Raw genomic sequence first — 19015 nt, 5'->3', positions numbered from 1 at the left:
TTATATCAAAACATGAATCTATCCTTTCATTCAATAATTTTCATATACATGAATACATTCATAAATGAATGTACATTTTAGAAACATTCACAATACTATACATGTACCAAAAATTAATGAATATACATTAATTACATATATGTACATCATACAAATTTTGAAAAGTTTCCAACACAAACTTGCGAGATATTTGAATTGCCAGTGTAACTGATCACCATATAGGAAAGGGTTGGGGCAAATGTTGAAAGTAGGTAGAATAGAAGCCAGTGATTGGTTGGAGGAAAGACGGTTAATTTTGAATTCAAACTCTCACTTGTACTTAAAAAAGAAAAAAAAAAAGGGAGCCAGTGATGGGGTGAGGGAGAAAATTTGGAGTTTTGTTTGGAATTAAAGGGTTACTTCCACGCGTACGATTTTCCCAGATGACGAATCAGTAACATATGAATTCAGACGCAGTGCTGATGGCTAAACATGCAGGATGGTGATAAGAGTTTATTTTACGTATTTTTAGTGTGTTTTATTAGTTAATTTTGGTTTGATTATTTAGTTTTATAACTAAAATAACTAAGGTTTTGGTAAAAAAACTACATTTTATGTTAAAATGGCTAAACATTGCATTTTATGGATTTTTATGGTAAAAAAACTTCATATTTTGTAGGTTTAATGATTCAATCATCAAATGAAGTGCATTGGGAAGATATTTGGATGATTGAAGATGGATTAAAGTGGTGAAAAAAAAAATATGAAGTGTAAAAGGAAAAATGCAAGAAAAGTCAGGTTTAACAACTCTGACACGTTTTGGTATTTTGACTATATCTGGAGCTACACAGATCGGATCAAGGTGATCTTGGTACCATTTTGAAGCTAAGAGATATATCTACATTTGGTATGAAGACATCAAAGTCCAATTCAGCCGTTTTCATAGTCCAAAAGTTGAAATACCGAAATTCAACTCAGCTGTCCAAAGTGGAAAACAGAGCTCCGACCAGTCTATAGTATTTCAGTCATATCTCAGGCTACAAAGCTCCAATTTGGATGATTCTTGAAGCATTGAAAAGCTAACTCAAAGGGCTACAACTTTGGTGTTTTACACAAAAGCTAGTTCGGCCTTTATGATAGACAAAATCGCAGATTAAGTAAGGCCAAAGTGAATACGCGAGTACACAAAACGTGACTTGTAACCGCGTTTTGTGTAGGCGCGTTTTCTGGCCGAAATTCTGCAATTTGACTCAGCCATTTTCCTTGTGTTCATACCACTTTCCAGCTATAAGATGCAAGGGAATTCGGTGCACATGCTTCAGAAGACAAAATGGCAGACAATATGGCTTATTTTCAAGTCAAAAACAATGGTTTTTGACTATCTTAACAAAATGAGATTTGAAGAATCATAGCAGCAAATTTGGACTGGGAGAAGAGGAACTTTTCATGAGTTTATATGCAGAGACAGAGAGCCATTCATTCATTATCATACGGGAGAGAACTTGAAGTGCAGAAATGTAGTTCTTTCATTTCCTTAGTGTAGGATAGTGTAGTAAGTGTAGTTAATCCATTCTTGTATAATAGCTAGATTAGGATGAAGATGGAGATGAAGAAGGAGGAGTTGAAGCTCAAGTGACATGGGTTATCTCTACTCCAATTCTTTATCTTTTGTATTGGATTCTTAACTATGGTTATAATGCAAGTTCTGGAATTTATGTTTATTATTTGTTTCTAAAGTTTATGCCTTGGGTTTGGTTGAACTTCCTATGATTGTTAGTGTTTATTATTTGGCTATTTGATTGCTAGTATTTGAGCAAGTTATTTAGCACTTTGGCTCTTTAAATCATGATTAATCTGGTACCATTAATTGTGATTATCTAAGGTGTTATTTCTGCAATGAAAATTGAGATTTAACATTAGTTCAATAAGTGCTAAACATGGGGAGTACACTCACGAGAGTAGAGGTGCACCTATGGGGTTTTGGTGATTAATTTCATGTAATTTCATTGAAGAAATGAACTTGTAACTAATTTCATAACCATGAGAATAGATATGGATTGGTTATTAGTATAATTGATTCACTACGAAAGTAGGATTCAAATGCATAAGGAAATTACACCATAACTAGCTTAGATGTAGTACTCAATGATCCAAATATAACACTTGCATGAGTAGTTAGGGATACCACAACCTAAGGAGCTTTTATTTGTTATTTTGTATAATTTCAGTAGGTTAAATTTCTTATAATTCATTGATAGTCTAAATAATAGAGAAGCTTTAGTAATACCAGTAATTGTTCACTCTTCCTTGTGGGATCGACCCGATATATACCCTAAACTACTAGTTGATCTGTATACTTGCAGTGAACGGGTGTAATTCGGTATTTTTTAGCTTGCACGTATGTAAAATACCCGCCAAGTTTTTGGCGCCGTTGCCGGGGAAGATTTGGCAATATCGGTGTGAAGAGCAACTTTATTAGTTTAGACATTTTATTAATTATAGTGTGAATGTTGTTTTCTGTTATTTTAGTGTTTTAAATGTGTATGTGTTTTATCACCTATTCTTCTTACTAATTTTGCTCTTAAATTGTTTAAAAGTAATTTTAGGTGATGAGAAGGATAGGTCAATTTGGAGGACAATGCTTGAGAAGTGGAAGATTGGCAATGGATGGTTATCAAGTGCAAAGCTCCTTCAACAGAGGTAACCAAAAATTTACTGAATGTATGTCTTTTGAAGATGGTTTAAGGTGCTTAAAGGCTAAATTTGATGTTATGATGTTACAAGTTCAAATGGACACAATTAAGCATGAAATTGAGCAAGGGAGGAATGTTACTGCTTTTAATTCTTATCATGTGATTTGTGACTTGTGTGGAGGTTATCATGCTACTAATACATGTATGCAAGCACAAAATGTGGATTATTATTATGAATTCGAGCATTACAATCCTTGTTTTGATCAATATAGTGCTAATTGGAGCAATTCTCCTGCTTATGGTTGGGATAATCAATTTACTTATAGTAATTCTTCATATTTTTATGATTACCAATCTGAATGTGTCCAATATGAATCAAAACCATCTTGGGAGTTGGCAATAGAAAAAGTAGCTAATGATTCTAAGCCATCTTGGGAGTTAGCTTTAGAAAAATTAGCTAATGCAACTTCTGACCGTTTTGATAGGATTGAGGAAAGAATAGATGAATTAGCTTCTCACTTTGGTAGAATACATGAGCAATTGAATGCATTGTGTGAAGTTATTTTCTCTAATAATTTGCAAAACGATCCTAGCATGAATGGTAGGAATGTTGTATGTGAAAATGGGTTGCATTTTGATGAAAATGATGAATCTCAATTGTGTTTCAATGAGCAAATGTCCATTTCACATGATAATATTGTTGGAACTAACTTTGAACCTCAAGAGGTGAGTTTTAATGACTCATTTTTCACCCCTCTTGAGGAGTGCATTGAAAGTATAGGTTCTAAAGGTATTCCTGCCCAAGATACTCTCATGACATTTCTTTTGGTAAGTTCTCAAGTGGTGCATATTCAAGGTAATATTTATGAAACACTTGGATTAGGTAAGTCACTTCTATTTCTCACATCATTAGATCATGTGGCTTTTGCTATAAAGTCACCTTTTAATGATCCACCACGACCTAAAATGGTGGATTATTCTTTAACCAAGCCTCCTTGATAATGAGGTTCAATAGTCGAGCCAACGACTATAAATAAAAGCGCTTATTGGGAGGCAACCCAATATATATATATATATATATATATTTTTAGCTATTTATGTTATTTTGGGGTGATTTTATGTTTACAGTATGAGTTTGAGTTATTTTGATGTTTTTCATTTGTAGGTATTGGAAATGAAAGCAAAAGTGACCAAATGAGGTGAAAAAGGCGAAATTTGATCAAGGAACTCAACCCCTCGATTTGAGTAATTGTTGTTTTTGATTTGTTAGAAGGGGTTAAAATGCATATTTTGATCATTTTACATGTGCATGCATTGAGAATTTTAGCAAACAAATGATCTATGATGCATTTTGAAAATTTGGGGTATCATTTGTAATTATTCTTAAGTTAAATTTCTGCTAAATTTCGCAGCAGAAAATGCGTTTTTCTAAAAAAAAACGCGCCAGTGAATCGCGTTTTCATAGAATCGCGTTTTCAATTCTGCGCCTATAATGAAGAAAACGCGCCTTAAAAACGCGACAGAAAGTCGCGTTTTCTACCAAGTCGCGTTTTCCAGCCTGATCAAAAATTGAAAACGCGCCTTTAGAAACGTGACATTAAATCGCGTTTTTAAGCATAGCCGCGTTTTCGATCCTGCAAGATATGTGAAGAAACGCGACTTCAAAAAACACGGCTTGGTGGCGCGTTTTGATGAGTCACGTTTTCTGAGCGAAAATGCAGCTTCCTTGATTCTCTTTTTCTTCTTTTTCTCATATATTTTCTTGTACCTTGAGTTGCTTATTGTATTTTTTATAGGTACATCACCAAAACAAGGGCTTGAAGTTACGGATCGCCGTTTTGATGTCTTAAGCCTTTGTTATCACTTTTGTTTCTCATTTTCCATTTTTAGGTTTACATCACTAATGGTTATCCAATGGAACTCATGAAGCGTTGGAGATACACGGACAATGGATCTTGAAGCTTCATATTCAATCACAACAATAGGGGAGTATTACTTTCTTCATCTTAATTTCCCTTTTTACACATTGAGGACAATGTGCATGTTTAAGTGTGGGGGGAAGAATTGAGATTATATACATTGTATGTGATTGAATTATTAGTTGCAAATATTGGACTTGTGTTAAAATTCAAAATTTTTCTAACATCTTGTCCAAAATTGCAAATTTGCCCCAAAAATTTTAAAAATTTAAATTTCATCCAAAGGGGTAACAAAGTTCCATACCATTAGTAGTTCAAATTCCTTCTACATTTGAGATAAATATATGTGGTTTAAGCACTTCTTTTCTCATTTAACTTGGAAATGACTATTATGTGATTATAATTTTTGCATTTGTAGGAAAGTATATCTTTTAAAGTGGAGAAAATTATGCCTATATTTTTTTTTTGCATATTTGATGAAATTTCTTCGCTTTATTTGATTTTATAAGTTAAGTGATAAATATGGTCAATAAGTGCAATACTCTTCTCATGATTATTCTTTTGAGGAATTTATTATTATCTTTGCTGTAAAAAGAAAAAAAGAAAAAAAATGAAAAAAAAAGAAGAAAAAAAAATTTATTTATTCTACTCCAATGATTCTTGTACTTAGTAACCGGAAGTCTTCATCTACAAATGTCGACTTTCGCGTAAAACGGTACTTGAATTAAGAGTATGCAAAGCAACTTGAGTATGTGAAGTGTTGAGTAACCGGTGATCTTCATCTAAAAATGTTGATCCTCACGTAAAAATATACTTTCACAACTTAAGTAATATTAGCTATATTATATAAATAAATCCCTCTTTAAATTAAATAAGAAGATGATCATGGGTTTAGAAAGCATATTATTGACCATATAAGTTACTTACTTGTAAGATTGGGTAAGGATGAAAAATGGATTTGAACCTGTTATAATTACGGTATAATTGGCTCTCCTTTACTTGATATTATGAGTACTTGAATTTAATTGAATAATTGCATAATGGTTATTTACTTTGTTTTGAGGAAATGAAGTTGAAATGCTACATATGTTTATTTTCAACTTTTGGATCATGGTTGGTTTGTATTTCTTATTGCTTGAGGACAAGCAATGATTCAAGTGTGGGGGTATTTGATAAGAGTTTATTTTACGTATTTTTAGTGTGTTTTATTAGTTAATTTTGGTTTGATTATTTAGTTTTATAACTAAAATAACTAAGGTTTTGGTAAAAAAACTACATTTTATGTTAAAATGGCTAAACATTGCATTTTATGGATTTTTATGGTAAAAAAACTTCATATTTTGTAGGTTTAATGATTCAATCATCAAATGAAGTGCATTGGGAAGATATTTGGATGATTGAAGATGGATTAAAGTGGTGAAAAAAAAAATATGAAGTGTAAAAGGAAAAATGCAAGAAAAGTCAGGTTTAACAACTCTGACACGTTTTGGTATTTTGACTATATCTGGAGCTACACAGATCGGATTAAGGTGATCTTGGTACCATTTTGAAGCTAAGAGATATATCTACATTTGGTATGAAGACATCAAAGTCCAATTCAGCCGTTTTCATAGTCCAAAAGTTGAAATACCGAAATTCAACTCAGCTGTCCAAAGTGGAAAACAGAGCTCCGACCAGTCTATAGTATTTCAGTCATATCTCAGGCTACAAAGCTCCAATTTGGATGATTCTTGAAGCATTGAAAAGCTAACTCAAAGGGCTACAACTTTGGTGTTTTACACAAAAGCTAGTTCGGCCTTTATGATAGACAAAATCGCAGATTAAGTAAGGCCAAAGTGAATACGCGAGTACACAAAACGTGACTTGTAACCGCGTTTTGTGTAGGCGCGTTTTCTGGCCGAAATTCTGCAATTTGACTCAGCCATTTTCCTTGTGTTCATACCACTTTCCAGCTATAAGATGCAAGGGAATTCGGTGCACATGCTTCAGAAGACAAAATGGCAGACAATATGGCTTATTTTCAAGTCAAAAACAATGGTTTTTGACTATCTTAACAAAATGAGATTTGAAGAATCATAGCAGCAATTTTGGACTGGGAGAAGAGGAACTTTTCATGAGTTTATATGCAGAGACAGAGAGCCATTCATTCATTATCATACGGGAGAGAACTTGAAGTGCAGAAATGTAGTTCTTTCATTTCCTTAGTGTAGGATAGTGTAGTAAGTGTAGTTAATCCATTCTTGTATAATAGCTAGATTAGGATGAAGATGGAGATGAAGAAGGAGGAGTTGAAGCTCAAGTGACATGGGTTATCTCTACTCCAATTCTTTATCTTTTGTATTGGATTCTTAACTATGGTTATAATGCAAGTTCTGGAATTTATGTTTATTATTTGTTTCTAAAGTTTATGCCTTGGGTTTGGTTGAACTTCCTATGATTGTTAGTGTTTATTATTTGGCTATTTGATTGCTAGTATTTGAGCAAGTTATTTAGCACTTTGGCTCTTTAAATCATGATTAATCTGGTACCATTAATTGTGATTATCTAAGGTGTTATTTCTGCAATGAAAATTGAGATTTAACATTAGTTCAATAAGTGCTAAACATGGGGAGTACACTCACGAGAGTAGAGGTGCACCTATGGGGTTTTGGTGATTAATTTCATGTAATTTCATTGAAGAAATGAACTTGTAACTAATTTCATAACCATGAGAATAGATATGGATTGGTTATTAGTATAATTGATTCACTACGAAAGTAGGATTCAAATGCATAAGGAAATTACACCATAACTAGCTTAGATGTAGTACTCAATGATCCAAATATAACACTTGCATGAGTAGTTAGGGATACCACAACCTAAGGAGCTTTTATTTGTTATTTTGTATAATTTCAGTAGGTTAAATTTCTTATAATTCATTGATAGTCTAAATAATAGAGAAGCTTTAGTAATACCAGTAATTGTTCACTCTTCCTTGTGGGATCGACCCGATATATACCCTAAACTACTAGTTGATCTGTATACTTGCAGTGAACGGGTGTAATTCGGTATTTTTTAGCTTGCACGTATGTAAAATACCCGCCAAGTTTTTGAATGCAATGCTGATGGCTAAACATGCAGGATGGGCCAAAATGGTAGTCCATACAGACTGCAAATCAGTAATGGATCAGATAAACAGGTGCAATTACTGATTACAGCATTGCAATTATCCTGGAAGACGTGCAGGAACTCAGAACAGGCTTCGAAAGTTGTAGTTTTGCATTTATACCTAGATCAGGAAATGAAATCAGCCATACACCAGCTCAATTTGCTGTTAAGTTAGTGCATGATGTTGAATGGGAACAAGATTTTCCAAGATGTCTGATAGATTTAGCACAGAAGGAAATGAGGGCAATGATCCCTTTTTGTAATTAATCCTTGTGCTATCAAGTGTTTATATAAAACTGTTAAAGTTTGTTAGAAGAAAAAAAAAAAAGGATTTGGACGCGTTAGAGTTTGGGATCTGCCTGTATGTCACTTTTTTCATTTTTTATGAAATAAAAATCTTATTAATGAGATTGCTAGATATTGTCCAGTACAATTTGCTTAACAAAATTTGGAGGGAAATTTCACAGAGTCTCAGAAAGGGAGGCAATTTTTACATAATGAGCTAAACGATGCTCAAGTTTATTAGTCTTTCTTGAACCTCAAAGTGCATTGAGAATATACTGATCTAATAAAACCAAGTGAATATCCTCAATTATCAGGTTTATCTACCACTGCTCTTTAAAAATTTACATCAACTAATCGATTTGGACGGTTCGTAATTTAATGGAAATGGAGCTTAAAATTTCAAAAACTTCTTACTTAAAGTTCCGTTTGGATTGGTTATGTTTTGAAAAACAAATTTTTCATATATAATGTTGCAGTAATACACAAACAAAAACAATTTCAAAAACATAAAAAACAACCTTAAAAACATAAAAAATAGCCTCATGTACAGTAAAAATTTTTCACCTACATTATTACAGTAAAATATTTCAAAAACACCTCCAAAAACAATTAATCCAAATGTAGCTCGTAAGTAGCTATTATTAACTAGTATAAGTTAAAAAGTTGTACGGACTTTCCATGGAATAAAAGTGTAGAAGTAATTTTGTTACAGGAGAGCTTCTTTTAAAAAGTGCACAGTAATATCTCGCATAAATCACATCATAAAAAGTGCACAGTAATTATCTCAAATAAATCATCCAAATAAACTTCTATCCAAACAACCTATAAACTACTCTTTTACGATCCTCCACTTGGGATTTCCTATACTTTTCTTTTTGTTTGTATGTTGGCCAAAACATTTACGAAATGCAATGTTTCATAATCTTGTTCTTTAATTGCTTGAGATGTAATATGTCACTTATCTCCCCTTTGTCTTGTTTGTGATGAGAAGGGTGACAAGATCTTTACCAGGCCTTGATGAGGAAGCAATGATTGAGCGCGCCCTCTTGCACGATGACGAAGTTGAGTTTGTTGAACGGATAATAAAGAGTTGCCTTCTGCCATTTAACTCCAAGCTAAAGCGCACTCCCGTTTGTTTTCAATTTCTTCAAAGCCTGGCTAATGCCTAATAGATGAATCACACGATCGTAGGCCTTTCTTCTGCTTACATGGACATTTTTCATTTTTTGTAAATGAAATCCCGAATAAGAGCAAATGACACAAATAGTCCCTCAACTGTTTTAGTAAAGTCAAGATATTCCCCTAACTTTGTTCTTAGCCAGTTTCATCGTTCAAGTTGAAACTACCGATCCTAAGTAGGATCGATTTTAGTTTCACAGGATCGGATCGTAGGATCGGATCGTAGAATCGTAAGATCCTACCAAAAGCTCTTAATTGCAATTAAAGGTTGCAATTCTTTGATAAATTACAAATATACCACAAATATTTTCATTTATTTGCAAAATGGAGCTTTGTATTTCAAAAATTTACAAAAAAAATTGTAGGATCGTACGATCCTACCGATCCTACGATCCTACACGATCCTACCGATCCTGCTACGATTCTATGCGATCCTGCAAAGATTAATATGATTTGTGACTCTGCATACGATCCGGATCGATTTTGGTTATCCGGATCGTAGGATCGTACGATCTTACAATCCGGATCGCGATTTTGACAACTATGCGTTCAACTATTTTGTTGTAATGAATTGGATCCTTATCTGGCTAAACCACCTAATTAGTAATCTCTCTTTGCCAATGATTAATGACCGTCAAAGTGAGGGCAAAATAGAAAAACTACCAACAGCCCTTCTTAAAATTTAAAAAATGGCGAAATTACAAAGAAATTGGATTAAATTGACACTGAAAACTTGGTGCTTTTTTTAGTAAAAATTCTATATAAAGCCTCAAATTTTAAACTCAATCTCATTTAGATTCTGAAATTATATCAGTCAAAATCTGAAATTATTTCAGTCAAAATCGTGTTTTTTTCTACACACAAGCTATCACAAATCAATGATCAATGAAAACAAATTAAAGAAAGTAAGGTACTACACAAGTGCTGAAATTTTTGTTTAAGCTAAGTCTTGTGCTTTATAAAGCAATGTCGTGACTGTTATATTGGCTTCTTGAAACATTGGAAGGTCCGGGAATAAGGCAATAGATCATTAATAATGAAAAATACATACAATAAGTAGATGCATAATACCAAGTTACAAACTTCTTTATTTTGGTTAGGGGTGGCAATTGGATCAAAAACGGGTTAGCGGATTAGGTCAAGATTCGGGTATAACAGGAGACCCATTGAACCGAACACAACCCGTTAACCCGCGACGAGTCAATATGCCTGACCCGAATACGAAATTTTTAGGTTGGCGGATCACCCGAATGATCCAAAACATAATTTTAATTTACTAATTTACCGCTATAATTTCTAACGGAATCAATTCCGCACAAGACTATTTACATAATCAGTAATAAAAATCTCAATAAAACAATCTCAAACCAGATCTGAAATAAATTAAAACACTGTAAAAATGTTTATCCCAAGTCAGATATGAAATAAATTAAAACACTTTAAAAGTAGAAAATAATGTTATACATCATTTATCCAAACATAACAATTCCAACTTCACACAAGTTAAACAAAATCGTTTGGGATCAAGTGGTGAATGCCTTTGGGGGAAAAAAAAAAGATTAACTTAGTTTAGTCAGATAAAATATTTTTTATATTTATTAAATTATTTTTAATTCATAAACGAGTTACCAAATCAACACATGGGTGACATGAATTCCACTTATTTTCTTTTTTGAATTCATCTAGTTCGACCCAATTCTAACCCTAACTAGCGAAGTTTCAACCCAAATCTATTAATTTTGTGTTAGGTTCAGCTCATGCCAAAAATTACCATCCCTAATTTTGATCATTCATTTTGAATCTTGAAACCTAGTCATCAAATCAAGCATAACTGTTTTTCAAATTGTCACGCTGTGAAGAATCAATGTCTCAACAATTACTCCAGTCCCAAAACCAATGAGCACACCCCATTCTAAGCCTTCATTGACTGAGGCCTTTCTCATGTCATCAAGAATGAACAAGACACATGTATTTGACACATACCCATGCTCACTTAGCGCGCCTTGTGGCACGTGGCTTTCCAGGTTTTATAGCCAGTTGTTCTTCCACTTGATCCAAAATTGCAGGCCCACCCAATAGCGGAGTTAGGAATTAACTTTGGGGGGGGCGAGGCTATAGCAATGAAAGTGAAATATATTTACAAAAAAATAATGTGAACATATATACCACAAGATTAGAAACAAACTTATATAGAATGAAAATTACTTATACGCTTCACATATACGAAAATATCATCATATTTACAAATCTATTTGACTGTGTGGGACATATGAAATTGTGCACGACGACTTTTAATTTTATCAAAGTCATCAATGATTGAATTTATATCAAAAGTTCTAGCAATTTCTTTCTCAATATACATTATCATAAAGTTAGCAAGAAAGTCTTCCTCCATCCTAGAATGCAAGCAAGCCTTGATAATTTTCATAGCAGAAAATGCACGCTCTGTTGTAGCTGTTGAAACAGGAAGAGTCAAAATAAGACGAATCAATCTATCAATAAGAGTATAGCACATTGACTTTCTTGTCTTTGCTAACACTTGGCACAACTCCTGAAGTGATGACAAATTTTGAAGCTGAGAATTACAGGAAAACTCAATCTGGAAAAACTCTAATTGAGTTCTTAAGTGTAACTTCTCTTGATCTGTGAAGTCAGCTGAATAAAACTTGTTTGCAAGTTGACAAATTTGTTCAATATTGAAAGCCTGAAAATTATCTTTGGGGTACAATGCTGAACTAAGAATAAGCAACTCTATTACATTTTCCTTAAACCTATTCTTCATTTCAAGTATTTGACAATCAACCGTTGCCAAAAATACATCAATCCTGTAGTGATGCTCCATGGTAATTGGATAATTTTGTTTTCGAATTCTTCCTCGACCTGCTTTATAAATGACATTCATATCAGACATCTCTATATTTCGTGAATCACAAAATATCTTTACATTGGTGAACAATTCATTCCATCCATTATCTCTGTAACTTTGAAGTCGATCCTTTGTTACTGAAACCAATTTAAGGGCATTCAAAATATCTTGAGATTTGCATTGTAAAGCTTGAGAAAGTAATTGTGCAAATCCTAAAATGTCCCTCATCATATGCATAACAAGAACAAAATCAAAGGATGTTATGAAATCGTAAACTCTGTCAGTTTCACTTCTTTGAGTTGATGTATTTCCATAATTGATAACATCAATTAGGACAGAGCAAATGTCTTCATATTTTGTGAATAAGCTACAGATAGAACTAAAATGAGACCCTCATCTTGTAGTCCCTAGCTGTTTTAAGGTACCAATCTGATTCTGACCCCTACCAGTCTCAAGTTCATTAATAGCAATCAATTCAGCAATTCTAGCAGCTCTATCAACTCTCAGTTGGTCCACATGTTTGCAAGAAGATGAAATTAAATTTATAAGAAGAGATAAGTATGTAAAGAATTGTTCCACAGGAATTACCTCTTGAGATGTTGCTACCAATGTTAATTGCAGTCGATGAGCAAAACAGTGAATATAATATGCATAGGGGCACTCCTGAATAAATAATGCGTGCAGTCCATTCCATTCTCCACGCATGTTACTAGCTCCATCATATCCTTGGCCACGAATGTTTTGCACACTAAGATTATGGCAAGAAAGGACATCACATATCTCCTTCTTCAAAGTCAAGGAATTGGTTTCGTGCACATGAACAATGTCAAAAAATCTCTCTCGAATATAGCCTTGCTTGTCCACAAAGCTAAGAACAATAGCCATTTGCTCTCTTTTTTATCTATCTTGAGCCTCATCAACAAGTATAGAAAATTTTGAATCACTAATTTCCTCTCGAATATACTTTTGTATCTTGCTCGACCAAATGGACAATATCTCCTTTTGGATCGTAGGAGAAGTATAAGATGCATTTCGAGGAGCATTATCAAGGACCACAACAGCCATTTTTTCATTATAAGAAGACACATGCTTGATCAACTCAATAAAATTACCTCGATTGTTAGAATCTAAACTTTCATCAAGACCCTTAAAAGCCACCGCTTGAAATGCACACCATTTTGCAGCATCTATGGAAACTTGAAGTTGCAACCGATTTTTTGCAACCTGCTCAGAATTTGCTTCTCAATAATTTTATCAAGATATTGCAATGAGTTTCCCAAATCATGATAGCATTGCATTGCCATTTTGTGTGATGAGTTAGGATCTTTTCCAATGTGATTTAAAAAAGCACAATTTTTTCCATCATTTACCTTCTTCCATGATCTAAATCCACTAGTTGTGAAGGTCATTAATCCAAAACGATCCGTTGGCTTGGAAAAAAGTGAGCAAGGAAGACAAAAGGCAGCATTCTTTGTTGGAGAAAATTCCAACCAATCTGGAAACAATTTATACCAAGAGAAAAGGAAATGTCAGCCCTTCTTGTCAACAACCATTGATTCAATCGGAAGCTCAGGTTGGTATGGCCCAAACTTAATATATGCTCTCCGTACTTCATCCCTTTGATGCTCCAGATATTCCCAAATGGATTTTCGCTTTCCAGGATCACGTTCTATGGATGAAATATCAAACTCTAATGATTCAGCTCTACAAAATTTCTTTGTTTGATGCTTAGGAGAAGAATCACGAAGAGGACAAGGAATTTCACCACTGCCACTTGGTTCTAGACGTCTTTTCTTGAAAAGAGAATCAATTGTCCTGTTGGCCATTACCACTATATTTGCAACAAAACAACAACCTATAATCGAAATAAAATTGATTGAGAAATACTGGTTATGGCCTATAGAGATAGGAATTTGACCAATGCAAAAGACTGGTTTCCCTAATTCCCTTACAAATTTCGGCCATTCAGCCTGATAGAAAAGCCTGGCCATCATCCAAGGAAGCTGATAGGTTGCAATTTTATCATTTATTTTATTATTAATTTCCCCTATTATCTGACCTAATGTGGATTATTTGTTAGATTCTACTCACTTTTGATATTTTGCATATATTTCAGGGAGTAGAACGAAAATACCATAATAAGTGCCAATTTGATAATTATCAGGAAAGAGTTCAAATAGCAGGCAATCAAGGGCATTCTTGAAACAAGAAAATGCAAGACCTTATTGGTAATTTTGACCGAAGACAGCAACTAGAAAAAGGGAAAAGAAAGCAAACCTCAGAGTCTTCTTTTTCTCTCGTGCGGCGGACGCCGCACAGGAGGAGTAAGCACTTAGATAGGAAATATAGGAATTGCAGAGGAGAGCTGGCTTTAGTCTTAGTCTTTTCGTCTTGTAGCTAGCTTCACTTTTTGACTTTGCTTAGCCTAGAGTAGTCATTCTCACGTATGTGAGGGAAAATGAGGCATCAGCCTTGACCTTCCCTTTGTAGCTTTTAGTTGTTTTTTTTCCTTCTTCCGTCGCATGAGCCGACAAGTGAGGACAGTAAATTATACTCTGCAACTTTGCTGTGATTTATTGCTTTGACCGAATTGAACTTGGGCATTCTCTCAATTGATGGCCGCGGCTTTCTTTACAATTTCTGGTGGGTTTAGTTCATCAATTATGAATTAATTTTCCAATTCTAGTCAAGGAGCAACGAAGGTTCTGGTTCGCCTAAAAATTGTGAGATCGATTTAATTTAATCTTTTCTTTTATTTATTGGTATTCGCATATTTCTTGATTGCTATGCTTATGGTTATTTAATTAATTGACTGTTTTGGATCCGGATAATTAATTGATTTGGTAACCTATTGTCAATTAGGGCATTAAATCCGTAATTGTTTAATTGTCCTGAAATAGTGACAACTGGCACGATTAGATTCGTGTCAGGGGGATACGCGAGTTAATCTGAAATAACCCTGGTAGTGCGTTATTTGGTTAGAATAGGGCTCCTCTAATACGTAAGGCAATTGGAGAACTAAATTCTACGGGCGTACCTAAGATTATTTCTCAATTAGAGCAGTGATTAATGGGCGTACCTTGATCACCGACACAGTAAGGAGGGGTTGACTGCCATCGCTTGTTTGGTAGTTATAACCTATTTATTGATAAATAATTGGAATTGCCTTTGCTTCAATGATCAATTAGGTGAACCATTGCTGAAGTTATTTCTTGGCTAGATTTTTAATTAATATTACCTTGATTTTAGTGAATTGCCACTTGACTTTTAGTTGCCTACTTTATTTTATTTTTAATTGTTTCCTTGTTTAATTGAGTTAGGCCTTTAATTATTGTTATTCTAAGTTCAGTGAATTGTGGTTTAATTTATAGTCAGTTATTTATTTTTATTTTCTTATTTGAATTTATTTGGTTGTCGTCGTTCCTACAAAATCACCCCCTGTGTTACTTTGAATTTCTTAAGAAACAAATATACCCAGTCCCTGTGGATACGACCCTACTTGCCCTGTCTACAAATTCATAATTATTTGTGAAAAGAAATAACCATTCCATTCGGGTATATCGGATCAACCAAATTCTTCGGGAACAGGGTGAATCAAGTAACCCATTGCACACCTAGAGTCCCTGCTCCAGTACTTGAAATTGGGTTTGGTCATTTTAACTGGCAATTAGGTTTAATTTTATTGTTGTACAGACTTCGACACCCTGTCAGAAGCCAACAGGATCCTCAAAATAAAATTAATATGAAAATTGGAAAAGGAAACTAGTTTCAGAATCAACTAAAATAAATGCTTATCACCCGAATTCAGAAGGCCAAGTACGAAAAACAATACAAGTCCCTCTCGAGCAATTTATCAAACAACTGGCGGGCAAACTTTTTTCACCCACATTTCACTAAATAAATGCAATGTCAAACTAACCTGATAAATGGTAATAGCTTTAAATTTCAGTGCTTTTGGTACATCCAGTTTCAAAGCCGCGCGTTTCAACTTTTGCAGAAAAATTCGGGTGAGAACTGAGGAGTTACAATTCTCTACCATAGAGTATTAGCTTGTATTTTGAAATGAAAAAAAAAAAAAAAAACTGGAGATCGAAGAGAGAATTGAGAGTTGAGGCTTTTCTGTAAGAAGGAAATAAGAGGTGAATTGGTAAAAAACGGCAATTGTGAAGTTCAGAAAATAGTAGGTAAGTTATTTGGACTAAATCTGATATTCTCCGTTAAAAAAATAGTAGCAATTCTCTATTATTTGGACCAAGTCCAAATAACTTTCAAACATTATTGTTTGGGCCCTTGGAGGGCAAAATGAATTTTTTGATCAATTTTTTTGCGGGCAAAACATAATAATAAAAAAAATTTTACTTAGATTTTTTTTTTAACAATTGGAGGGGGGCAGTTTCCCTTCGTCCCTGGGCCCACCAGGATGTGCAATCCAAAACAGTGAGTTCCAATCAGATATACCAAGAGGCTCAAATGCTTCTCTCATGCACTGTTCTTCGAGATTAATCCGGGAACATCCTTGAGAAGATTAAATGGATGCCCAACCTCATGTAGATGGCCATCGATAGCACCGTGACAATCAGGAGAATACGTTGGGCTGCCAACACAATCTAAAAAAAGGGCCGGTCAACTACAACAACAGGGTCAGCACCAATTAGAGTGCTCCTGTGCCATCTCCGAGCAAGGCCTGAGCAACAAGACAATCCAAATGCGTGTCACTTGGACCACGGAAGGTACTGTAGTGATTTCTGAGTGATTTTTGTTGTTGTCCACCAAGTCCTTGGCTAGCCGGAGACCCGTTCCACCCACAAAATACTTCTATTGGGACATCATGAAGCGCTTGACCGATGGGCAGAGGCCCAAAAGCTTAGTGAGCTAACAGTCCGCTCCAGGCATGTCTTCCCCACTAGTGGTACAAAAGACTAAATCGGTGATCTTGGACTTGGGCTGACCCCATATCGTGATTTGCTTTTTGGGATGCTTCTTTGCAGCAGTTTTGGTACTTCAACAATCAACAACCACCATGTCTCACCTGGCATCCAATGAGGGTGCCATGTAAGCACAATATTGGGGTTTTCCCTCAAGATTTCCTCTGCCAAGTAAATGTAACAATTGATGACGTTTTGACCACACAAAAAAAAAAAAAGGTACACGTAACAACCGTCGAGTTTTGTCTCACCACCAAAAAAAGATTAAATTTCTCTTTGAACTGTAGGTTGAAAGTTCGAACATCACTTGTAGTTAAAAAAAAAGAAAAAAAATCTACCATTTGATCTAGTCGAATCTGTATACTTAATATTATCGTTGTTCACTTGTAGTAAAAAAAAAAATTCATCATTTGGTCAAGTCAGATCTGTATACCTAATGTTATCATTGTGGTAACACTTTTGATCATCACTTGAAAGTATAGTAAAATAAAAATCCATTAGTATTAATTTGGATAGTCTAAACTTCTTTTTCCACAAACCAATTAAGCAATTATAATGTCATATTTGAGCAGTTTGAAGAAGTCTATTAGTGGCATGAACAAAATTTTACCTACTTGGCACAAATTTTAATTTCCGTCATCACCTGATTATGAAGAAAATTTTGAGTGGAACTAACACCATGAATATAGAATACATTGACGTGAAATTATTATTTCTTGACATGAAAGTTTAGCCAAACAGTAAGCAAATTCTTAGGGTTTTTATTGTTTTTTAAATTGGATTTAGACGAATAATTCATCTCAGTCAAGTATGCAGCAGAAAGTGCGCGAAATTTGCAAACTCCAATTTTGTAAAACTACAAAAGCCTATAAAACCCTGAATATATCTTAATTTCAATTGTACCTTCCTTCCGATGATCTTTAACCCATTTTTGGATGAATATGGTACAATCTCAATCACACACTCGTCAAATACATGTTTCATACATAATATTACTTGTTGGCCATGAATAAGCAACGAGCATGAGAAAGAAACCTTTGTTTAAATCATACATTGGATTTTTTGGCACGAAATACATATTTATCTCTTCTTCAACGTTGTTGCATGATTGTTTACATTGTCTCTGTCTTGTTCTTCAGAGTCATCTATGCATTAGTTAAGTTACTGAAGTTAAAAAGTATTTTGGGTAATTGAGTAACCCTACATTATGTTGAATAAATAGTTCAGCAACTCTAGCATAAGACTCAATGCAGCAAGTAGAATAAATTCTACACACTTGAACCAATGTTTTTGTGATTATGAATGCATTCCTGATCACTTCGTGTAGCGAGAGATGCAGGCCAGTTTAAAAACAACAAAAAGGAAAAGAAATCAATGGCAATATAAAAAGAAACCATATTTGCCTTAAAAAAGACTTTTAAGGTTGATTAATAAGGTGGAGAAAGAAAGGTAAGCTGGAGTTTAGGTGATAGCTGCTAATATTGATGTTTAGGGAAATGCTTTGGTTCATATAGTACCAGTTTAGGGGCTTCTATATAACAAGTTTACATGCCGGCTGAACGTTGACAGGGCCACTCAAACCGATCAAAGTTGATTCGTAAATTTGTGGACAAAGCATTGTTTTCCTTCCTTTAGTTTAATAGATCCTGTGCCTTGCAAACACATATATAGGACACAAAGAAAGCTGCTGCAATCAATCACTATCATCTTAGTGGAAGAGGACATAGTCAAAGTGTTTATGTTTTGATTTTGCATATTTATTGATCGGGATTTTGTTTTTCTTTGTGTGGACTATAATTGCATACAGCATCATCATATGTATATTGAATCTTCTGCATTTGAGCCTTTCAACTCCTCATCTCCAAGTCCCATTTTTTGTCAATAGCATCATCTAAGACTGAGTCTGTGGCCATGCCTCTCTTTTGGGATTTTCCTGTGATGAATCATGCTCATGATTATGACATTTTTCTGTCTTATGCTCTTTCATGTGGACAACAGAAAGATGAAGTTACAAATAATTTC

The 19015-nt window shown here is 34.3% G+C and overlaps 1 pseudogene; it reads right to left on the bottom strand.

The window, feature by feature from the left end:
* Positions 1 to 11040: 11040 nt before the first annotated feature.
* LOC113735466 (chalcone synthase-like) lies at positions 11041 to 17977 on the bottom strand (annotated as a pseudogene).
* Positions 17978 to 19015: the final 1038 nt, after the last annotated feature.

Source organism: Coffea arabica, chromosome 3c (assembly GCF_036785885.1).
Source record: "Coffea arabica cultivar ET-39 chromosome 3c, Coffea Arabica ET-39 HiFi, whole genome shotgun sequence".
NCBI classification, from domain to species: domain Eukaryota; kingdom Viridiplantae; phylum Streptophyta; class Magnoliopsida; order Gentianales; family Rubiaceae; genus Coffea; species Coffea arabica.
This window is presented reverse-complemented; position numbering and strand designations above follow the sequence as displayed.